At 35.2% G+C, this 25346-nt stretch overlaps 2 long non-coding RNA genes across 2 annotated transcripts; both read left to right on the top strand.

Moving 5' to 3' along the window:
- Positions 1-681: 681 nt before the first annotated feature.
- LOC141640163 (uncharacterized) lies at positions 682-1892 on the top strand. Its single transcript, XR_012542887.1, has 2 exons — positions 682-1198; positions 1424-1892. It is a non-coding gene; the product is annotated as an uncharacterized LOC141640163 (long non-coding RNA).
- Positions 1893-3664: 1772 nt separating this feature from the next.
- LOC141640155 (uncharacterized) lies at positions 3665-5778 on the top strand. The gene is made up of 3 exons (XR_012542882.1): positions 3665-4141; positions 4245-4311; positions 5242-5778. It is a non-coding gene; the product is annotated as an uncharacterized LOC141640155 (long non-coding RNA).
- Positions 5779-25346: the final 19568 nt, after the last annotated feature.

Here is a 25346-nt window from a genome sequence, read left to right as displayed (position 1 = left end):
TAACATATTCGTAGACTACTACTACGTAAAATTTAAACACAATGTAAACATTAAGATTCAAATAAACGGCATAGAGATAAGGTCATATACAACTCTTGAAAACTAAAGTAAGAAACACAAAAATATAACGTGATACACTGATACGTGAAGTGGTAAATAGTTATCCAAGAAGAAGAGTTGAAATATATATATATATATATATATATATACTATGTATATGGTATAGGGTTGTAGACTTTTAGTTGTATTTGAATTGTTCTTTACGTAAACTTAAGCCATGTTTTAAGCACACGGAATTCTAATGCACTCTTATTAGCAATTTAGCTTTTGGGTATGACTTGGGAACTGGTTTTAGATTAGAATTCTTAACTATATTACAAATTTTATCTTTTATTTTATTTTATTTTTATTTATATCTAATGGGTTTAGATATTATCTCTCATTTCATTGGTCGAAAGTCGTTCATGAAACTTGGACTCTCTGTAATCGCTCGAAAAAAGCTTCCTTTATTAATATAGATAGATTTATCATTTAATCTCAGCCCTTGATTTCTTTTAATTTCATTCTTGATTTTTTTCATTAACTCACCATATAGACCAATTTCATTTTGAGATCCCGCGCCTATATATAGGCGGGATCTCAGTTTGGTTCTTCTGATGAGTTGTGAGCTTTAAAAAAATCTCAGCCATAAGATGAGGACAAAATGGACAGTTGAGATTCTATTTAGCATATTTGACGCTGAAGCTTTTTTTATTATTTTTACGTCACTTCACTCCCTACCCTCAAAAATTTCCCCAAAAATTTCCCAAAAACCCTAAAAATTCCCCCAAAAATTCCCCAATTTTTCCAATCGATTTCCCTAATTTCACTCTGTTTCCCAAATTAATCACTCACATTTCACTTTCCTCTTCATCCATGCCTCCTCCCACTAGAGCATCGATTCTTTCTCCGCCATTATTATGGAGCTCCGAGTTCTACCTGGAAAAAATCAAAACATCGATTCTGTGGTTTTGATGATTTTGGTATTAGATATTTGAATTTAAAGTTGGGTTATGGAGATCATAGTGTTTTTGATTTTCTTGTTTTGTTGCTGTCAATCTATCAAGTTGGGTTTAAGGAATCGATTCTTTAGTTTCGTGTTTGTACGTCAAACAAGTAGCTTTGATGCCTAATCTAATCTCAAGTTCTAATCTTTGAGGTATTCATCGGAGTTACAACATATTGTTGAGTTTTAGGAGGCATGGTGTGATTAGTAGATTAGTGGGTTGTTTTGATCTCGCATTTGAAAATAAAACATCTATCAATATCTAGGTCTTCATGTATTACGGAGTATCAATTACCTATGTTTTGTAGGCTTGTAACCGTCTATGAATCCGATGATTCTATAGTTTTCCTAATTGCCTTGTGTGTATTCTTCTTGTAGCCATTGGCTTTGTTTTCGCAAAAGGAAGTGCTTGCCATTGTTTACCAAGACTGATAATGCCTTGGGGAACCTTCCCTCTACAAAATTGTCATCGAGTAGGAATTGGGGTACAAAGTTTTTCCTGTTTGTCCAACAATCATGGGAACTGACAGGAAAATCCAAGCTTCACTTCCTCTGCGCCCCCACCGCCTCCTCTCCAAACTGTCAATGCTTTTCCTCAAGCAAGACCAATGCATGGGTAGTGTTTTTGTTAATGTTTTCCTGCCTTCAAATGTCTATTGTAGATGTTATGATTAAGAGTTCTTCCTTCAAGACCTATAGTTTTTATCCTGAATAATCAGTATTCATTATAAGCTGTATGTGAATTTGTCGTGTGATGTCACTGAGCTCCATTCTGTGGTTTATGGCGAACTGTTTGACTTTTATCTGTAGTTGGGTGGATTTTTCATTAATAGCTACTTTATTCATCAATTCATGTGTATGGGAATCATTACCCTGATTAGCCTCTGTATGTTTTGAAATGCCCAGAACAACGCTGTCAACTGGGCAGAAGATACACTTTACGATTACCTGCTGAACCCAAAGAAGGTAGATTATTCATTTGCTTTTCTCATAACTCATGAATTTCATCCTCTTCCTCTTGGACCCTAAAAACCTGGTCATAAATTATAGTGGACAACACACACTAATAAGTTTCAGTTTGGTGAGTTCGTTGCTGACTTTAAGTAAGAATCATTTGATGGACAACACCAATATATTATAGTGGATAAGTCAATTTTTTTAATTTGTCGCAAAACTACCCTCATTGCGGGTCAAATCTCACACGGTTTTATATACGGAGTATTATTTTTACTTTTACCGGAGTCCAAGATTGTTGTGCGGAAGTGTTAAGTTTATTGTTGTAAAGTCAAAGTGATACCGGAATAACATCACAATAACACCAGAATAACAGCACAATAACATGCGGTAAAAAAAAGAGTGACAAATCAAAGTAGTAAAAAAATCAAAGTGACACCGGAATAACATCACAATAACAGCAGAATAACAGTAGAATAACAACACAATAACATGCGGTAAAAAAAAAGAAAAAAAATCAAAGTCGTAAAAAAAGTCAAAGTGACACTGGAATAACATCACAATAACAGCAGAATAACAGTAAAATAACAACACAATAACACGTGGTAAAAAAAAAATCAAAGTCGTAAAAAAAATCAAAATGTCCCCGGAATAACAGCAGAATAACAGCAGAATAACAGCACAATAACACGTGGTAAAAAAAATCACGGTCGTAAAAAAATCAAAGTGGTACCGGAATAACATCACAATAACACCAGAATAATAGCACAATAACATGTGATAAAAAAAAAAAAAGAGTAAAGAAATCAAAGTAGTAAAAAAAATTAAAGTAGTAAAAAAATCAAAGTAACACCAGAATAACATCACAATAACAGCAGAATAACATTAGAATAATAGCACAATAATACCCTAAAAAAAAAGAAAAAAAATCAAAGTCGTAAAAAAAATCAAAGTAACAGCAGAATAACATCACAATAACAGCGGAATAACAATAACGGCAAAATAACAGTACAATAACATGTGGTAAAAAAAAAGAGAAAAAAAATCAAAGTAAAAAAAAAAGCACAATAACAACATAATAACACAAGGTAAAAAAATAAGAGTAAAAAAAATTCAAGTAAAAAAAAAAACTGGTACGAAAAGAAAAGGAAAAAAAGGTAACATAATGAGAAAATTAGAGAAAAACATAAGAGGAAAAAAAAATCTAAGTTGTAAAAAAAAGCGTAATAACACGAGGTAAAAAAAAGAGATAAAAAATTAAAGTAAAAAAAAAATGAGTAGCACAATAACACGAGTTAAAAAAAAAAGAGATTAAAAAAATTAAAGTAAAAAAAAAAAGTAACACTAGGAAAAAGAGAAAATAAATAAATGATAGTGGTTATATATGACAGGTAAGATTAGATCTTGGGCATTAATCTCTAATATAATCTAGTGGTCTCATTTGAGATTTCAAATTTCAAACTCACAACTATTCCATAAGAAACCAAACTCACAAGATCTTATCTCTCTCTCTCTCTCTCTCTCTCTCTCTCTATATATATATATATATATATATATATATATAGAGAGAGAGAGAGAGAGAGAGAGAGAGATAAGATCTTGTGAGTTTGGTTTCTTATGGTGAGTTGTGAGTTGGGGGAATCTCAACCACTAGATAAACAAAAATAGACGGCTAAGATCTAATCTCGCGCTTCATATATAATCGCCTTCTCCTTCAGTTTTTTTGGTCATTTCCTTTCTCCCTCTTCCCGTCAAAATATCAACTATTGTTCTTCCTTCTCTCTCTTTTGTTAATCTACTGTTACTCTACACTTTTGGTTTGCTTTCTCTTCCAAATTCATCATATTTTCAACAATTTAATATACTTTTATGATTTCTTTCTCTTATTCTTTTATGTTTTAATCGCTTAATCCTTGCTCAACTTTACATACTCCCCTAATTTCGACATCAAGCTCTCCGAGTTGACTCCCCGAGTCTCTTAACTCGACTCTAAGTGTTTTCAGTTGACTCACAAACTCGCTGATCTGAGTCGCCGAAGCGTTGCTTATTTGTTACGCTTCTTCTTCTTCTGATCAAATTAATGGCGCTTTTCGACATCGATTAGATGATCTTCCGCATCCTCTAGTTTTAACTCGAATTCAGGTAATTTTATGAATTTTTGTGCAAATTGATGTTTTTGATGCTTTAATTACTTAATTGTTTGGCTTATGTTAATTTTGGTGTTTTTTGTTGCTTTTGTGAACAGAGGAGGAGAGCAAATTGTGGCGGAGGAGTTGCCAGTGCTTGTGAAGGAGGTTGCTAGGGTTGAGATGGTTAGCGCTAGTCCTTTTAGCATGAAATAGCTCTTATTTCTGATTGATTACTAACTGATAATTGTAGTTGAGTACATGATTATGTGAATTGAGTTATAATCAGTGTTTAAATTAAATTTTTCAGTTATGATGGAAATATGCCTAGCTCTAAATTGCTAGACGATTATTAGCTGTATATTTACTCGTATTATAAGTCTTGATTCATGATTCTGTCAGTATGGAAGTCAATATGATTTTCAGTAATCGAGATTAGAACTTTGCTAAAAACTATTTTAGATATTCAGTACTTATCATGGAGTGCCTTCTTAGACTCATTGCTTATATATGCTTTCTTAAACTCATTGCACTAACAACACAATAACAACGGGGTAACAACACAATAATACCAAAATAACACCGGATTAACAATACAATAACACCAGAATAACACGGAGTAACAACACAATTTCAATTGCAAAATGTCTCTAAATTCCTAGTGTTTTATATGCTTATTTAGTTACACCTCTATGCATCTCCCCTAATTCACCCTTTAATTGAATGGAGCAACTTATCAATTTCATTATTCGGCCTTTTAGGTATGATGCCATCTTCAATTTTTTATTCAAATTACTTGTTGAGCCGCCTCCTCTTATTCTATTTTTAATTATTTCCCGCAGTTTTCACACATTTGCGAAATGATTTCTTCATATTTGAGTCTGTAGTTTTGAACTTTAGATTGAGTTGTGTAAAGTATAATTTCTCTTGATGCTAATTCCGTTGCACGATTAACAATACGGCAATAATAAGGTACATACAAGCAAACAAGCTATGAATTTGTAGTAGTTATCCAATAATGGTTTTAACCGTTTTTACTACAAGGGGTTAGTGAGAATTAGTAATTACTTCAATGCTGATCATCATGATTGAGAGACTTATGACTTTTTGGCTCAGGTACTTCATTGTTTTCTAATGAACACAAATGACACTGTGGCAAGAATAATGCTCATCTTGATCTAAAAGAGCCTCACTGAAAGCTTTTCAGGACCAACAAATTGTTGAAGTAACTTTCTGATGCAGAGCCAGTAGAGGATTCATGACATCGGAGCATCCTTAATGGAACCTTTTAATAAGTTGGTGATGTATTTCTGTAGCTGTGCATAATCATTGCAATCTCCTTTGCTCGATTCCCACTTCTTTGATTAAAGTACCCCTCACAATGAATATAAAAGGTATAGGCGCTTTCTAATGGTGGAATCTTCTAATTCTTCCAATCTGACCCAAAACCGTTTCTTATAAAATGTTATAAAGTTACTCTCTTCGTCTCAATCATTTGGTTACCTTTGATTAAAGTACCCCTCACAATGAATATAAAAGGTAAACAAATGACTAAGAGGGAAAGAGTGAAATTTTGTATGAACTTGAACAATATTTTCTTTTGTTTAGCCTATTTAATCAGAGCTTAGTTTGGTCTTTTATTGTTCTTGTAGATGTAGAATCTTATTGAATAATAATGTTCAGAGTACTAAATTATTACTAATATAGGGTAATTTTTGTGCCAACTAATATTATTCTAACTGGTGGCATCAAACATGAGTACTAAGCAATTGAGTCTTGCCTATTCCTCGCTGGTGTGGATATTGCTAACTTTTAGTAATGTGTTGGTTTGAGAATAGTTCTATTGTGCTATACTGTAACTGGTAAGCAATTTTGGGAATCTAGGACAATATGATAAAAGCTGCTGTTTTGTTTTCTTAATTAGGTGTTTTGTATACTCTTAATTCCGTATGTCTGCTCTCTTTTACTAATCAATTATTAGATGAATTGGAGATGAATTGGAGATGGGCTAGCGGCATGTACCACCCGGGAGTAGATCATTGCGCTGCACAGGTAAATTGCCAATATGTGTAAATTGAAGCCTATTAGCTCAATTGGTAGAGTATCGTGTAATAACACGAATGGTATGGGTTCAAATCCCACATAGGCTATATTGCTTACACGTTTTTACATTATACTCATTTCTTTCGTATTACAAGTCGTCTAATAAAAATTATAAATCGTTTACTAACATTGCAGTAACAGCGCAATAACACCGGAGTAAAAACACAATAACACTAGAGGAACAACGGAATAATAGCAGAATAACATCGGAGTAACAACACAATAACACCAGAATAACAACACAATAACACCAAAATAACACCGGAGTAAAAACACAATAACACCAGAATAATAACGGGGTAACACGTGGTAAAAAAAGTAACATAATAAATAACACGTGATAAAAATAAATAACAGTGGAATAACATGTGATAACACAAAAAAAATAAAAAATAAAAATAAAAGTGGAATAGCAGGTGGTAACAAAAAAAGTAAAAAATAACACGTGATAAAAAAAAAAAGAATAACAGTGGAATAACAGGTCATAAAACAAAAAAAAAAGTAAAAAATAACACGCGGTGAAAAAATAACAGTGGAATAATAGCACTTGGTAAGAAAAATATTGGAATAACACTTGGTAACACCAAAAAAAAGTAAAAAATAGCACGTGGTAAAAAAATAACAGTGGAATAATAGCTGGTAACACAAAAAAAAGGTAAAAAAATAGAAGAATAACAGTGGAATAACAGATGGTAACACCGAAAAAGGTAAAACATAACACGTGGTAAAAAATAAGAAGAAGAATAACAGTGGACTAACAGGTGGTAACACAAAAAAAAGGTGAAAACATAACATGTGGTAAAAAAACAGAAGAATAACAGTGGAATAACAGATGCTAACACAAACAAAAAAAAGTAAAAAAAAAAAAAGAATAACAGGTGGTAACACAAAAAGAAAGTAAAAAATAACACGTGGTAAAAAAATAACAGTAGAATAACAGGTGGTAATACAAAAAAAAGGTAAAAAAAATAACACGTGGTAAAAAAAATAGAACAATTACGAGTGGAATAATGAGGATGATAACACAAAAAAAAGTAAAAAAAATAACACGTGGTAAAAAAACAAGAAGAATAACAGTGGAATAACAGGTGGTAACACACAAAAAAAAGTAAAAAATAACACGCGGTAAAAAAAAATAGAAGAAGAAAAATAGTGGAATAACAGGTGGTAATAAAAAAAAAGTAAAAAATAACACGTGGTGAAAAAAATAACAGTGGAATAACAAGTGGTAACACAAAAAGGTAAAAAATTTACGTGGTAAAAAAACAAGAATAAGAATAATAGTGGACTAACAGGTGATAACACAAAAAAGTTAAAAAATAACATGTGTTAAAAAAAACTAGAGGAATAACAGGTGGTAACAGAAAAAAATAAAAATAAAAATAAAGGTATAATGAAAATAAAATAAAAATAAAGGTATAATGAGAAAATTAGAGAAAATTAGGTTAGATTAGATCTTGGTCATTCATCTCTAATATAATCTAGTGGTTGAGATTTAATCAAAGCACAAACTCACAACTCACCGTAAGAACTCAACTCACGAGATCCCACCTCTATATATATATATATATATATATATATATATATATATATATATAGAGAGAGAGAGAGAGAGAGAGAGAGAGAGAGAGAGAGAGAGAGAGAGAGAGAGAGAGAGAGAGAGAGAGAGAGAGCCGAATCCGGTGAGGCCGTTAATTATGGCGAGGCAGCCGGCCTCACCAAATTCCTTCATTAGTCTTTCATTTATGGACTAACTTCCTATTATTCATTGGGCTGAAAATTGAGGGGTCATTCCAAATCTTTTCATTTAGCCCAAAATACTTTCTCTCACTAAAATATTAAATCATACAATAGCCCAATTACACACTCTCTCTCTAAAATATACAAACAAAATTATTTTCCTGAAAATTCTTCAACAAGCAAGCTCTCGTTCGTTCAACGGAAATTCTTCAGCAAAGCTCATCAATTTGTTCATCGACTGTTCGTGGATTTCATCAAAACAACATTCAACAACGTTGATTCAAGTAATTTCAGAAGAAAAATCGATTAATTTCCAGGTAATTTCATAATTTTGATCAAAATTGAGTATATTCATACAATTCTGTCAATTCACTCATAAATTCGTGATATCAGGTTCGAATTTGATCAAATTGAACGATTTTGTAAATATAACGTTCGAATTTGACCAATATTTTGAGCGATTTCCTTTTTCTCGCGATTTCGTACTACTTACTAAATTGTTTTTGACGATTTTGTAGCTCTAATTGTTATGGAGATTGTAGATATCACAATGACTGATGATAATAGTGTTATTGAATCAGGTATATCGTTTTTTATGTAGTTTTTGTAAAATCTCATGTTTTCTGATTCAATTTGCATTTGTCAAAATTTACGCTTTCGATTATTATGGAATATATGGATCGATATTGTATCTCAGTTTTTTGCAAGGTTTAGTTTATGAATTGAGTTGAATTTGTGAATCTTACGACCTAATTGAGGATTTGTAAGAGTTGGTTGAATTATTCTTGTAAGAGTTTATGAATTGAGTGGATTTTCTTTGTTTGGTGAATCTCAGACCTTGTTTTGTGAATCTCAGACCTAGTTTAGTGAATCTTAGAGCTTGTTTTATGAAACTTGGTCATCATAAGTTGTTAGAATCACCTTTGCTGCTCTTTTACTTATTTTGTGAATCTTAGACCTTATTTTGTGAATCTCAGACCTTACTCAGTGAATCTTATCAAATGATGATAGTGTGATAATTAAATAAAACTTAAAAATCTTCACCAAATTTTTTTTAAATTATTTGAACTAATAATCTGATACTTTATTTAGTGAATCTCGAACTTTATTTGGTGAATCACAGCCTTTATTTAGTGAATTTTGGGCCTTATTTTGTGAATCTCTGTTGTTAAACGTTACTGATGTAATTTATTTATTTCTTTTTGTGTGAAGCAGAGACCGTAGTTTGTGAAACTAGAAGGTTATTTTGTGAAACTTAACTAATATATACAACCTGGGTAAGATTAAAAACTGAACTAATAATCTGAACCAAAAAGTGAACTTGTGAATCTCAGTCCTTGTATTTGTGAATCCTAGAGCTCTTTTTGTGAACCCTTTAGGAATGACCTATTCTGCTCTCTTCCTTGCTCAGATAATATTCTCAGACTTTATTTGTGAATCGCAGACCTTATTTAGTGAATCTTAAACCTTGTTTTGTGAATGTGAGATGTGACTTTGTGAACCTTTTATCTTCTTAGGTATTGATTCAAATGTCAACAACAACTCACAGTGTAGTGTGATGCCTCGTGTCGGTTGTGATGAGGTTCCTTGCTCTAATGTTGGTTCTCGTCAGGATGGTGAGGGTTCTACTGCTGTCTTAACAACCCCTACAATGCCAACTATTTCCACACCTACTACTTTGGTAACTTACACACCGGGTGGCACTGAGCAATGGATAAGTAGGATTGAAGAGAAGTTTACACCTGTGCTTGGCAAAACATTTATGGACTTAGAGTCAGCAATGTTGTTCTATAAAATGTATGCTATTGCTTGTGGGTTTGAAGCAAGGAAGTCTTCAACTAAGAGGTTTAAAGATGGTATTATTCGAACAAAATGCATGGTTTGTCATCGTCAAGATTTTAATAACAGGAAAAATCGTCCTCCCAAAGCTGATGCAAAAACAACAACTGGTGACAAAACAAAAGCTGGTGCAATAAGTGCAAATAGAAAAACAAAAACTGCTAAAACCAGTACGAAAAAGGGTGGAGTTGCAGGTGCAGGTGAAGCTGAGAGTTCCAATAAGCAAAGTGGCACAAGAATAACTAAAATTAAAAGGTGGGGTTGTGAAGCAATGATAAAATTCATGTTCCATGAAAAGATGTACCAGATTGAACAATTCCGTGAGGGTCACAATCACCCAGTGACGCCTGTCAAAAATAGGGAATTTGAGAAACTTGCTCTTAATATAAATCAACTGAACGAATATCATAAGCAATTGATTATCCAAAATTCGAGATTGAATGTCGGGGCTAGTTTAACATACAAATTATGCAAGGAACAAGCAGAGGGTTTCGAAAATGTTGGAGTTACCCTTACGCAGTTCAAGAATTTCCCAAGGGAAGTAAAGTGTCTACTTAATGGCAAGGATGGACATATGTTCATCTCTCGTTTAGAAACCCTCAGAGAAACAAAAGGGTTGGTATTTTCATATGAAACAGATGCTGACAGTGCTTTGACAAGAATTTTTTGGACAAATGCGGATTCCATCAGATGTTACGCATTGTTTGGTGATGCTATTTCATTCGATCCAACCTATGGAACGAACAAATATAACATGAAATTTGCACCTTTCACTGGCATTGACAATCACAAAAAGTCAATAACATTTGGATGCGTGCTTTTAGATCATGAAGATGATGACTCATTTATTTGGGCATTTCAGCAGTTCCTGAAAGCAATGGGTGGCAAAGAACCCAATTATATCATCAGTGACCAAGATGCCGGAATAATAAATGCAGTTCCACGTGTGTTTGGAATATCTAACTTTTGTGAAACTGGTTATTTATTTGGTGAATCTAGGAACATTATTCGTGAATCTTGAAGTTTATTTTGTGAATCATAGAGCGTGTTTTGTGAAAGTTAGATCTTGATTTGTAAAACACAAAGCTAATATTCGTAAACTTGGTCATAAGTTGTTGAAATTGCCTATTTTGTTATTTTTCTTATCTTGTGAATCTGAGACCTTGTTTTGTGAATCTCAGACCTTATCTTGAGAATCTCAGACCTTATCTTGTGAATCTCGGACCTTGTTCAGTGAATCTTTGGGCTTGTTATGTGAAACTTGGTCGTGGTTTAAAATCATCTATTTTACTCTTAATTTTGTGAATCTCAAACCTTATCTTGTGAATCTCAGACCTTGTTCAGTGAATCTTTGGGCTTGTTATGTGAAACTTGGTCGTGGTTTAAAATCATCTATCAGTCTCTTAATTTTGTGAATCTCAGACCTTATCTTGTGAATGTCAGACCTTGTTCAGTGAATCTTAGGGCTTGTTATGTAAAACTTGATCGTGGTTTAAAATCATCTATTTTGCTCTTAATTTTGTGAATCTCAGACGTTATCTTGTGAATCTCAGACCTTGTTCAGTGAATCTCAGGGCTTGTTATGTGAAACTTGGTCGTGGTTTAAAATCATCTATTTTGCTCTTAATTTTGTGAATCTCAGACCTTATCTTGTGAATTTTAGACCTTGTTCAGTGAATATTTGGGCTTGTTATGTTACACGCAAAGCTAATATTCTTAAACTTGGTCATAAGTTGTTGAAATTGCCTATATTGTTATTTCTCTTATCTTGTGAATCTAAGACCTTATTTAGTGAATCTTAGAGCTTGATTTGTGACCAAAAATCTCAGACAATAGATAATGTGGATTTTGTGACTTGCAGTCGTGTTCAAAAAAGCAAGACATCGCTTTTGCATGTGGCACATTATGAAGAAAGTAACAGACAAGGTTGGGAGAACAATTTGCAAAGAGACTGATTTCTTAAGTCGTCTGAACAATGTTGTCTGGAGCGAGGACTTGGAACCTGAGGAATTTGAAGAGAATTGGGCTAAGGTCATTAGCGAGTTTTCGTTAGAAGAAAATAAATGGTTGACTGACAAGTTTGCGGAACGAGGTCAGTGGATACCCGCTTATTTCAGGAATGTGCCGATTGGCAACATTTTAAAAACCACACAAAGATCAGAGAGTTCGAATAGCTTTTTCAAGAGATTTGGAAATAAATATGGGACTCTTGTAGAATTTTGGATGAGATTTGAGAGTTCCATGGACCAACAAAGGCACAATCTAAAGCTTCTTGAAGCACAGAGCCACAACTCAATGCCTGAAACCCTATTCGGGTCAAACAGGGAGGCCCATGCAGTGAAGGTCTATACACATGAAGTGTTCTTTGACTTCCAAGAGGAGGTTAAATTTTCGGTAAATGCGTGTAGTGTTTGTGGATACACCCCACCAGATCCAGTAACTAACTTTGAAGTTTAAATTGTTGAGGACGCGAACAAGCGAAAGAGATATGCAGTTGAGTACAATAGGAGAACAATGGATGTCCGTTGTGCATGTAAATTGTTTGAAAGGAAAGGTATCTTATGCAACCACATCAATTGGATTTGCTCGGGAAAGTTTAAGGAAATTTCTGAGAAATACATTTTGCGTAGGTGGAGTAAGAATGCACTCAGAAACCCGGTTTATGATTTGAATGGAAATCTACTGGAAAACAATGATCTTACTGGTAATAGTAAATTTAGAATGTCTAGGGTGTGGTCTGAGATTTACGCAACTGTTGGTATGCTCAAAAGAAAAGAAGAAGAGTCAGATATGAGAGAGTTTGCCAAGCTAATAAAAGAATTCCGAGAGAAGTTGGAGCCAAACCCAAAGCTTTTGACCAAAGAACAAGAATTGGAGGCCCTTCTCAACTGCAAGGCTCCAAAAGAAATCAAGATCTTACCACCTAAAGTCTCTAGAAACAAAGGTAGTGGTAAAAGGATGGTGAGCAGCAAAAATAAGGCAATTATGAAGGCAAAAAAACCGAAAAGGTTGTGTGCTAAGTGTAAACGCATGTCACACCACGATAAAAGAAATTTTCCAAATGAGTTTGCAGAGCATCCTCCTGAGAATCAAGTATGTATAATTCTATTCTTGTCTTTCCATTTTAGTATTGCTTGAAAACGCAACTACTATTGTCTACTAATTCTTTTTTTTTTTCTAAAAAAAAGTATCTAATAAAGGTTTGATTCTTCACATAGGGAGACACATCGGAAGAAGAGGAAGAAGAGGAAGAGGTCGAGAATGAAGAATGATGTAATGGAGTATTCTTAAGCAACGAGAATAGAGATGATGATTGAAGAAGACAAGTTTTAAGCTCGTTTTATTTTTGTTAATGTTGTGAATCCCGTGAATCCTGGACCTTATTTTGTGAAACTGGAACATAAAATTGTGAAACTTGGTTCTGAATCTAGCATCAAGCGTTTTTATCATTTCAGACCTTGTTCAGTGAATCTTGTGAATCTCAGAAATTGTTCAGTGAATCTTAGGGCTTGTTCTGTGAAACTTGATCGTGGTTTAAAATCATCTATTTTGCTCTTAATTTTGTGAATCTCAGACCTTATCTTGTGAATCTCAGACCTTGTTCAGTGAATCTTAGGGCTTGTTCTGTGAAACTTGGTCGTGGTTTAAAATCATCTATTTCGCTCTTAATTTTGTGAATCTCAGACCTTATCTTGTGAATCTCAGACCTTGTTCAGTGAATCTTAGGGCTTGTTTTGTGAAACTTGGTCGTGGTTTAAAATCATCTATTTTGCTCTTAATTGTGTGAATCTCAGACCTTATCTTGTGAATCTCAGACCTTTTGCTCAACTCATTGACAATGTCAATGTCAAACTTGGTCGTGGTTTAAAATCATCTACTTTACCACTATCAAATATCTTTACAAGAGTTGATGAAGGCAACAATCTTTACAGGAGCCTCGACCCACTTTTGCTCAACACAATGTCAATGTCAATGTCAAATTAGCTCAAATTGCTCAACTCAATGTCAAATTAGCTATATAAGTCACATAAGTGACCCTGAAAATTTTTTACGACTTTACAACTATCAAATATCTTTACAAGAGTTGATGAAGGCAACAATCTTTACAGGAGCCTCGACCCACTTTTGCATATTATGACTTCACGGACAATTGTCTTCTTTAATTAAACACCTATACAACCAAAAACAAATACAATCGACTTATTTACGAAATATTCGCCAAAGTTATGAAGAAATGAACTTCACATCATTTTTAAGACAATGAAGTGTACCTTTTTAGTATTTTTATCCCATCTAAGTAGTTCCAATATGATCGATTTTCGATATTGTGTCAATTTCTGCCAAGAGCGACATATATTAATGAAGTATATAGACAACCAACCTATCTTTATTTGGTGAATATCAAACCTTGTTTTGTGATTCTCAAACCTTGTTCAGTGAATCTCAGAGCTTGTTCAGTGAATCTCAGACCTTGTTGATTTTAAACCACTTCAACAGAAAAACTCCACAATCATAACTAGACAAAAAAAAAACAGTAAATGGTTTAAAATCAACAAGCTCAAAATAATAACTATTGATCTGTTAACAAAAGGAAAAAGATACATGCTTACATACCTTGTTGTTTGTTGAGGGACTTCGAGATTGACAAATTCGTTCGTGTGCATGAACTTCAAAGATTTATATGACTCTCCCAAAATAGCTAAAACATGATGTACCTGAAAAAGAAAAAGCAATAACAAGATCAAAATATATTTTGGAGTATACTTTTAAAAGAAAAGGCAATAACAATATTTTGGAAAAAAAAAAAATCATACAATCTCTTTGGCATGCTTGTTGTCAGGATCCACATTAACAGCCACGCATGAGTCAAGGATGAAATTTTTTCCCTGCTTTATATCACAGACACAAGCCCACCAATGCAGCGGCGGTGTGTTACTATGGAAAGGGATAAAAACCTGAGATAGTAAATGTACAAGACAAACCAAGAGATTAATGCTATAATAAGGAAAATAAGGTCCAGGATTCACAAAATAAGGTCAAAGATTCACAAAACAAGTTCACAAACTAAGGTCAAGGAGTTCACAAAATAAGGTCCAGGATTCACAAAACAAGGTCCAGGATTCACGAATTAAGTTCCAGGATTCACAAATAAGTTCACAAAATAATCTCCAGGATTCACAAAATAAGGTCCAAGATTCACAAAATAAGATCCAGGATTCACAAAACAAGTTCCAGGATTCACGAAATAAGGTCCAGGATTCACAAATAAGTTCACAAAATAAGTTCCAAGATTCACAAAATAAGCTCCAAGATTCACAAAACAAGTTCAAAAAATAAGCTCCAAGATTCACAAAATAAGGTCCAGGATTCACAAAATAAGGTCCAGGATTCACAAAATAAGTTCACAAAATAAGGTCTAGGATTCACAAAACAAGTTCCAGGATTCACGAAATAAGGTCCAGGATTCACAAATAAGGTCCAGGATTCACAAATATCTGACCTTGTCGATATGGCTACCAGCAAGTGGAGTGTAACTGTCCTTTATGTGTGCACCCCAAATTTTGGGGTTGTTTTCTCGATGAAGACCCTACAAGTCACAAGAAGGCAATTTTAGAAACAAAGAAACTTTAAGAACGCAAAATACTTGAATATCAACATATAAAGGATTTGAGACTGACAAATATTGTTGTTGGCAAGTATAGTAAATTTCTTCTACTGAGTGTGTACTTAATTCCAAATATATCAATGACCTACAAAATTAAATTTGTTAGGAAACATACACATCGAGTAACGTGAACAAAATGAAAACATGGGGAGGAAAAGGAAAATAATACTCAGGGGTTACTTACCTCATTCATAATAAGGCCTTTCGGTCCAAGGCTATGCAAAGCTTCTCTTGTGACTTCCATCCACGGAGTGGACACCATAACGTCACTTCATTATTGATAAAATTCAATTAGTAGATATATTTATTACAATAAAAAAATCAAAAAATCAAAGCAAAAATATGACATTACTGTTTAGTTTTCTTTGATTTCTTTCGAAAAAAATTCAGCAATTCATTATCAGTGTATCGAGGCCACTCTAGTGCATCATTTTGTACTATTTCTATGGATAGGTTCTCTTGATTGCACGCCCTCAACTCCTTACTGGCAGATGGTTTATCGAGGCCGGAAACAATTGGTGTAGAAGGAGGATCATTGTTCCCTACCACAGGAGGAGGAGTAGAAGTCGCAGGAGTAGCTAGAACAGTAACGGTGGGGTGAGTGGGCTCACTGTTCTCAGAACATGTAATAATTTGATCGTACGCCCTCAACTCCTTACTGGCATATGGTGTAGAAGGAGGATCACTGTTCCCTACCACAAGAGGAGGAGGAGGAGTAGGAGTAGGAGTAGAAGGAGTAGCTAGAATAGTCACAGTGGGGTGAGTGGGCTCATTGACGGAAGGGACATCATCAATAGCACTGGAACTTGTTTGCATATCTCTTTCACTTGTTCTCCTCCTATTGTACTCAACCCACCGTTCTTGATTATGATGATCATCCGCTACCACTGTGGGCTCAGAATGGTCAGGTTGTTTATCATTGACGGGAGGGGCATCAACACTGACGGGAGGGAAATCATCAGTAGCAGTATTATGAGAGGGAGATAAAAGATGATCAGGCTATTCATCAGCTTGAATACAAGATGTTGAAGGTTCACCAAGTGGTATGATTTGGCATTTTGGTTTTGGTGGTGAACGACGTGACTGTATTGGTTGCAAAGCTTCACCCATCACGTCCAATGCCTCCAACAATTCAGCTAGATTATCCCCATTATTACCCGCCACACTCTCCTGGACATTACCCTCTACACTCTCCTGTACATTACCCTCCTCATTATTATCTTCTCGAGATAACCTAAAACCATCTGCCATACCATCTCAAATTGCAACTAGTTTAGAAAGCGTTGCACGAGGAAGGTAGTTTGCTCGAGCTTGGCTAGCAAGAGATTTGTACTCCATGAAAGCTTGAGCCATGACCTTTGCGGAAACCGCAAGTTTATTAACAAACTCAGTAGTACTACCTGAATTATTAGGTAGAAGAGGATCAACATTTGCGGAAAGCGCAAGTTTATTAATAAACTCGTAGGAGGATCGAAGGTTCTTCATCTTCAGAATGTTGTTGTTCACTTGTTCGCTTTGAAGACTGCCTAAACTCAATAGTAGGCAAAGGTGCACTCGGTGGCTTTGAAGACTGCCTAAACTCAATAGTAGGCAAAAGTGCATGTGACTTATGTTGAGTGATGACCAGTGGAGGCTCAATAAAACCCTTGCCGAAAGTTTTATTGTCCAAATTTTTGTCATTCACTTCCTCCTTAATTCTCTGGGATATAGCTTCTTTAGTCCAAGTTGAGAGCGTTGGAAACTGCCGAGTAACAAGGCGTACTTTGAAGACACATCGGTCTAGATAAATAAAAACCAAGACCATAATAGGTCCACCAAACCAATTTTCTTTCAGCTTTTTGGTCTTACACTCCTCCTTTTGCCAAGACTCAACTTGGGCAGCCAATTTACGTTTGATAAAATTATACCAGTTGAATTCGGAGATCAACTCAGTGTTTACCAAACTTTTAAGAAGTCTCAAACTTGCCCGATTGCCTACAACAACGCCTAAAAGAGCATTGAAGATATAAATGATGAAAGTGCGTTTGAAATCATCTCCACCATCTCTTTGTGTAGAGAGCTTTTCCATAATGTGTTTGAGCTCAATGGAACTACCTTTGTATTGACTTCTGAACTCCTCCAAAAGAGACACATAAGAAGGGCACTTATCTCCAATTTTTGCTTCTTCGACAATGTTTGGACCCATTGGCAATCCCAGGCACAGATGGATATCTTCCTCTAAAACAAGGAGTTTCCCATCACACAACGATCCTGTACACGGGTCATAATTTGAAACTAGCCAGTACGCCAAGTGACCCGGAACAACATCTGTTTTAAGATGCAATAGAGAACCAAATCCCATTTCTTGTATAGCTTCAATCTGCTTATCTGATGGTGGATTCTCCTTATTGTTGAGAAAGTGGTAAAGCCCAGCAGGAGACATCCGAGTCCTCAACACAGGCAAGCTGTCTTTGTAAATTCTTGTCTTTTTTGTAGGTAGCTTAGAGAGTGGTTCAGTAGCTTCAGTAGGTGCTTCAGTAGAATCAGCAGTTGGTTCAACAGGTCGCTTCATTTTAGCTTGCTTCTTATTATGCACCAAGTAAGGCAAAATAACATCAGAACTAAAATCCAAAATGTAAACATTTTAAGTAAGTTTGACAACAGAGAAGGTGATTTCATGCACTTATTAACAAGTATAACAATATTATCTTTCAGTTTCACAAAACAGGGTCTGAGATTCACACAATTAGGTCCTTGATTCACACAACTAGGTCCTATATTCACGAAATGGAAATGAGATGTAGCTAATAAAAACTTAACCAACAATACATTTAAAAACTGGCAATATAGAAGGATAAGATAATGAAACCAGATAAGGTGATTTCATGCACTTATTAACAAGTATAACAATATTATCTTCCAGTTTCACAAAATAGGGTCTGCGATTCACACAATTAGGTTCTAGATTCACACAAGTAGGTCCTAGATTCACGAAATGCAAATGAGATGTAGCTAACAAAAACTGGCAAAAACCCTAAACCCTAAACCCTCACTAACAAAAATATTTAAAAACTGGCAAAGAACATGCATCCAAAGAACATGCATCCAAAGAACGATAAATTAATCACAAAACCATACGCAAGAGAATCGAAATATACTAAAAAAACCCTAAACCCTCACTAACAAAAACTGCCAAAAACCCTAAACCCTCAATAACGAAAACCTGCATAATAAAAACAATAATTTGACGAATTAAAGAAGTTGATTGAAAATTATGGTGAAAAATACGAAACAAAAGGAGGATGAATCGAAACTTGAGAAAGTAGATAGAAAATACCTAATTTGCGGATGATAGCGATATTAGAAACGGTAATGCTAATGGCGGACGAAAAGCTCAATGATAATGGCGGATAATGGCGAAGACGGATGTGAAATTGGAGCACTGAATATGGAAGTTGAAAAGATAAGCAGTTAGTGAATATGGAAGTTGAAGAGAGAGCACTGAATATGGAAGTTGAAGTGAAATTTGAAATTGCGAAATTTTGTGAAACTGGACCACGTGGATCTTTACTTAAGAATACATGACTCCTAATTTTGAGAATCTTGGAACTAATTACGTGAAATTGGAGCATGAAATTGTGAAACTAAGTCTTGAATAGTTGATCTTCACTTAAGATGTTTCTTTTACACAATGTTGTGAATCCTGGAACTTATCTTGTGAAACTGGAACATAAAATTATGAAATCTAGACCTGAATCCAGCATTAAGTATTTTTGTGATTTTGATCAAAATTTAGTCTTTAGTCGATGTCATCGTTTCCCAATTTAGCCTGAATCCAGCATCGTTTCCCAATGAAGTAAAGCCTTTAGTTGATGACATTAAACATGTAATTGTACATAATACAAAAAAAGATGCGAATCAAATGAGAAGGCGGCTTGCATTAAACATCTTTGTCTCTCAATAAAAGACCATCATACGAAGTACACCCGTCTCATCTAATGGTCAAATCCAAGTTTCACAATTTCTTGTAGCATTACATTCTCGACTACTAAATACATTCTCGACTACTCAAATATAAGACTACAGACTAATCAATTCATGGTACCATTACAAACAAACAAGGTCATATGGCCGAATTTCACCATTTCGAATATTGAGTACATCAACACAAGATAGATATAGCAGGCCTGCTGAAGCAAGGGATGTCCGCTAGTGAACACATATCTATCGGAGAAAGATCATTTGCTTGCAAAAAGACTGTCATGTCATCAATGAAAGACCTATACCATAAAAAACAAGTAACAATTAAGAGATGTTCACCAAAGTTATGACCAAATGGACTTTGCATTAATTTTAAGTCAAGCAAGTGTACCGTTTTTGTATTTTTATCCCATTTAAGAAGTTCCAATATTATCTTCTTTCGATAGTCAGGCAATTTCTGCAAAAGAGATTTTCATACAGTATAGTATATATTAAATATGTAGCAATGGCAAGGTAGGAGGCAAAACCCGTAAATCTATACCTCAAAATATTCATTGTTGGTCCATAAACTTTCATTGTCCAACGCATCCAACCATTTCAGCACAAACACTCCATAATCAAAACTACAAATAAATAAACATTTATGAGTAAAAGAAACATCTCAAGTGAAGATCAACTATTCAACCATTCATTTCAGCAATATGGGATTGGGTACTTGGTTTTGGTCAGAGAGGGACCATTCAAACTTGTATGATAAAAACACAAATATAGCCTAAAAAACGAAGATACATGGTTACATACCATGGTTTTTGTTGAGGGACTTCAAGGTTGACAATTGGGTTCATGTACATCAACCGCAAAGGATCAAATGCAGATGAACCACCACAAAGAACAGATGAAACTTGGTACAACTGGAACATGAAAAAGCCAATAGAACATAAAAATATGACAGGGTTATATTTGTAAGAAACTAAAGATAAATACTCCAAAATATTTTGGGAAAAAATCATACAATCTCGTGGGCTGTGTGGTTATCAGGATCCGCATGTAAATCGGTGCTCGAGTCGAGGATGAAATTTACTTTTTGCTTTAAATCGCAAACGCAAGCCCACCAATGACGACACTTATCGTTAAGCATAGGGATAAAAACCTGCAATAGATAAACTAATTAACAATACACATGAACGAAAATAAATAAAAAAGAACATAAATAGTAGAAGAGGGATCTTTCACCTTTTGGATATTGCTCCCATCAAATGGAATGTAATCAGACTTCAGGTATTGACCCCAAATAGCTGGGTTGCGTTCTTTATGAACGGTCTGCATGTGACAAAAGTAGGACCATTTTAATAAACCAGAGAGGAGCAACATTAAGAAAGCAAATACTTGAATATCAACATCTAAAGGATTTGAAGCTCACATATACTGTGGTTGGAAAGTAGAGGAGATGTGATCTACCGAGTGTGGACTTAACTCCAAACATATCAATCACCTAAAAAATCAAATTTAAAAAAACATAGGTAAAGGATTCACAAAATAAGTTCCAGCACTCACAAAATAAGGTCCAGGATTCACAAAATAAGGTCCAAGATTCAAAAAACAAGTTCCAGGATTCACAAAATAAGTTCACAAAATAAGTTCCAAGATTCACAAAACAAGTTCCAGGATTCACAAAATAAGTTCTAGGATTCACAAAATAAGTTCTAGGATTCACAAAAAAAAGTAAATTGAAACATGAAAAGAAAGAGGAAAGGAAAATGATACTTACCTGATCCATAACAAAGCCATGTGGTCCAAGGGTCTGTAAAGTATGTCTTGTGACTTCCATCCACGGAGTGGACACCATAGCGTCACTTAAATATTGAGGAAATGCAATTAGTCAATATCTCTCATAATATAACTTTTATATTGTAAAATCAAAACAAAATCATATAACTTTTATATTGTAAAATCAAAGCAAAATCATTACAATTTAGTTTGTGCCGATTTTGATCTGCATACATAATCCAACAATTCTTTCAGTCCTTTGTAAGGAAGTGGTCGAGAGCCACTGCCACAATACGAACATATAACATTATTTAATCAACTAAAGTACTAAAGGTTTTGCAAGAAAAATTTGATAATATTAAAAGAAGAAGGTTCTTACAGCGGTACACGACTCCATTCTAGTGCATCTTTTTTCACTCTATCTCTTAATACGTTCTTATCACATGTAATAATGTGATAGCACACCCTCAATACAAAACGCTTCACCTGAGCTTCCTATAAATGGAAAAAGGGGAATAATAATATGTTGCAAACTTATAAAAATTTATATTTATCAATGTATAAATAGAGTTGAAAAAGTAATCTTACAGTATATATGGTTATTGGACAATCACTTTTGTTTCCTTTGTAATTCTCCAATATGTTCAATAAATAGATGCCATTATCTATTTCATCAGAAGTTAGGTTTGATTTTAGGATACACACTTCGGGCATCCACAAAATACTTGTCAGTGCTGGCAACTTTGGTTTAAGAAGCCGGATGAGCTTTTCTTTCTGTATGAACAAAAGAGAAATCAGTCTTTCTTAGCACAGGTATAAACAAAACTTATTTTGTGAGGTACAACACACTATCTAGGAATCATGTAAGGTACTATACTGTCAAAACAGACACTACCTACGAAATTGCACCAGTTGAACCATACATCTTAGTTTGTAAAACTTGGAGTGAAATGGTAAAGGACCATAGGTTCACAAAATAAGATTTAGGATTCACAAAATAAAGGCCTACTTTCACAAAGTCCCCTATTTTGCCCTTTTCCTTTTTTGGTGAACCTCAGACCTTGTTTTGTGAATCTCAGACCTTGTTCAGTGAATCTTAGGGCTTGTTTTGTGAAGCTTGGTCAACATAAGTGGTTTAAAATCATCTATTTTGCTCTTAATTTTGTGAATCTCAGACCTTATCTTGTGAATCTCAGACCTTGTTCAGTGAATCATAGGGCTTGTTTTTGTGAAACTTGGTCAACATAAGTAGTTAAAGTGATAAGATTCACAAACCTTAAGTGTAGGCTTCACAAAATAAAGTCATACATTCACAAAGTCATTTCCTAGTAGAATCACAATAACACACATTTTCCTAAGCAAAATGGAAACAATAGACGTACCACAGGTTGTATAAAACAAGAATAATCAACAGATCTGCCTTTCATAGGATGGATGATTTGCACTTTGCTACTTTTAGTTCTGAGGTCGATACAAATCAAGAAAGGTGGGCATGAGGCGGAGACTATTGGAGCGCAAACCTGAAAAAGGACAAAAAATAAACTGAATTAAAAAGACAAAAATGCAGTGAATAAAAAAGACAAAAATGAACTTAAGTTGAAATATAAGCAGACCAAAATCAAAGACTTACTAGTTGAACTGCAGAAACATCAACATTGGAGAGACACTGGGAAGCAAAAATTAGATCAGTATGAGTAACGATTAGAAGTCAACATCATGTAAAATAGACTTAGAGAATTGGATAAAGTAGAGGGTAATAAGACTAACACTTTCATTTCTATACGGCACAAATAAACGAGAAGTGGAAGTCCGGGATTTGAATATCTCAATACTATTTAACATCTCACAATACACATCTATGACATGAGATGATATCCGATTGCCTTCAGCCACACTCTTCAACTGACTCCTTGTCAAAGTCTGACATTGACTTTGGAAAAGAATCTCCGTTTCATCATATGATTTGCCAAGTATAAAATCTAATACTTGTTTCTTAGCTTGATTCAAATCCCAAAAAATATTAAGATTTCTTTGCAAATAGGGCGATCGGAAAACTTCAGCTGGAACTACAACCCTCCTCTTACCACGACCCAGAACATCCTCTTCAATTGGTAATGGAGATAAGGGAAATGGGATTGCAGCAGTAGTTGGGGTTTTGCAAGGAACACTGGCAATCGACTTTGCCAACTGACGTGGCGATCGACGAATATAGACATTACTGACAGATCGTTTACTGACAGATGGGTTATCGATTGTTGAAACAAGTGGAGTATCTGGTAGGCAAATAACATCAAGAGTTATCTTCCGTACCACAGTAGTAGGAGGAGTAGCTGTTATCTCAATAATTGTAGGCTCAGTGACGTCCTTGTCAGGAAGCACATCATCCAGAGCAGCGTGAGAGGATGTGTTCCCTACCAAAGGAGTGGGCTCGGTGAAAGGAGGGATGACATCCACAAGTAGGGGGATGACACAAAGATATATGTCGGGCTTAGGCTCAGGTTGAGACAACAAATGGTCATCAGCTGCTAGGAGCCTAAAGGATGGGTATTCTACATTTGGTGGTGGTGAATGATGTGGCGCTATTGGTTGCAAAGCTTCACCCATCGCATCCAATGCCGCCAACAAATCAGCCTCAGTCCACCCATATAAATTATCCACATTCTCCCCAGCTTTCTCCACATTCTTCCCACCTTTATCCACATTCTCATGAATATCGTCAACCACTTTCTCAACGATATTCTCATCCACAATGTCCGACACCTTTTCCTCATTCTTCACATCCTTCACATTTTCAGCATCATCCTCTTGTTGAGATAACTTAAAACCTTCTGCTATGCCGTCTACAGCTGCAACTAGTTTCTTCACTGTTGTTGTTGAAGGCAGTTTGGAGGGAGCTTGACTAGCAAGTGATTTGTAGTCCGCAAAAGCTTGAGCCATTGCCTTTGCGGAAAGCGCAAGTTTATGGACAAACTCACCAGTGCCTTCATTCCCAGGTAGAGGTAATTTTTCAGCTTCAGCTTCAGATACTTTATCTTGAATTGTTGACTTGGAAGACTGGCCGAGCTCAATATTTGGAGGAGGAGGACACAACTGTGGAATATGGTGGTTGATGACCACCATTGGAGGCTCAATAGAACCCCTGCCGAAAGTTTTCTTGTCCGAATTTTTGTCATTCACTTCCTCCATAACTCTCTTGGATATAGCTTCTTTAGTCCAAGTTGAGAGCGTTGGAAACTGCCGATTAACAAGGCGTGCTCTGAAGACACATCAGTCAAGATAAATGAAAACCAAGACCATAATAGGTCCACCAAACCAATTTTCTTTCAGCTTTTGGTATGCCACTCCTCCTTTTGCCAAGACTCAACTTGGGCAGCCAATTTGCGTTTAATGAAATTGCACCAGTTGAATTTGGAGATCAACTCAGTGTTTACCAAACTTTTAAGAAGTCTCAAACTTGCCCGATTGCCTACAACACCGCCTAAAAGAGCATTGAAGATATAAATGATGAAAGTGCGTTTGAAATCATCTCCACCATCTCTTTGTGTAGAGAGCTTTTGCATAATGTGTTTGACCTCAATCGAACTACCTTTGTATTGACTTCTGAACCCCTCCAAAATAGACACATAAGAAGGGCACTTATCTCTAATTTTTGCTTCTTCAACAATGTTTGGACCCATTGGCAATCCCAGGCACAGATGGATATCTTCCTCTAAAACAAGGAGTTTCCCATCACACAACGATCCTGTAAAGGGGTCATAATTTGAAACTAGCCAGTACGCCAAGTGACCCGGAACAACATCTGTTTTAAGATGCAATAGAGAACCAAATCCCATTTCTTGTATAGCTTCAATCTGCTTATCTGATGGTGGATTCTCCTTATTGTTGAGAAAGTGGTAAAGCCCAGCAGGAGACATCCGAGTCCTCAACACAGGCAGTCTAGCTTTGCAAATTCTTGTCTTTTTTGTAGGTGGCTCAGAGGGGGGTTTAGTAGCTTCAGTAGGTGCTTTAGTAGAGTGGTTCACTAGCTTCAGTATGTCCTCAACACGTCGCTTCATCCTGGCTTGGCTTGCTTCCTACAATTTAGTAAAGCCTATTATTCACAAAGCAAGGGAAATAAGTTCACAAAATAAAGAAACTTGGTCAGTAA

This window comes from Silene latifolia, unplaced genomic scaffold, assembly GCF_048544455.1.
Source record: "Silene latifolia isolate original U9 population unplaced genomic scaffold, ASM4854445v1 scaffold_73, whole genome shotgun sequence".
NCBI lineage: Eukaryota > Viridiplantae > Streptophyta > Magnoliopsida > Caryophyllales > Caryophyllaceae > Silene > Silene latifolia.
This window is presented reverse-complemented; position numbering and strand designations above follow the sequence as displayed.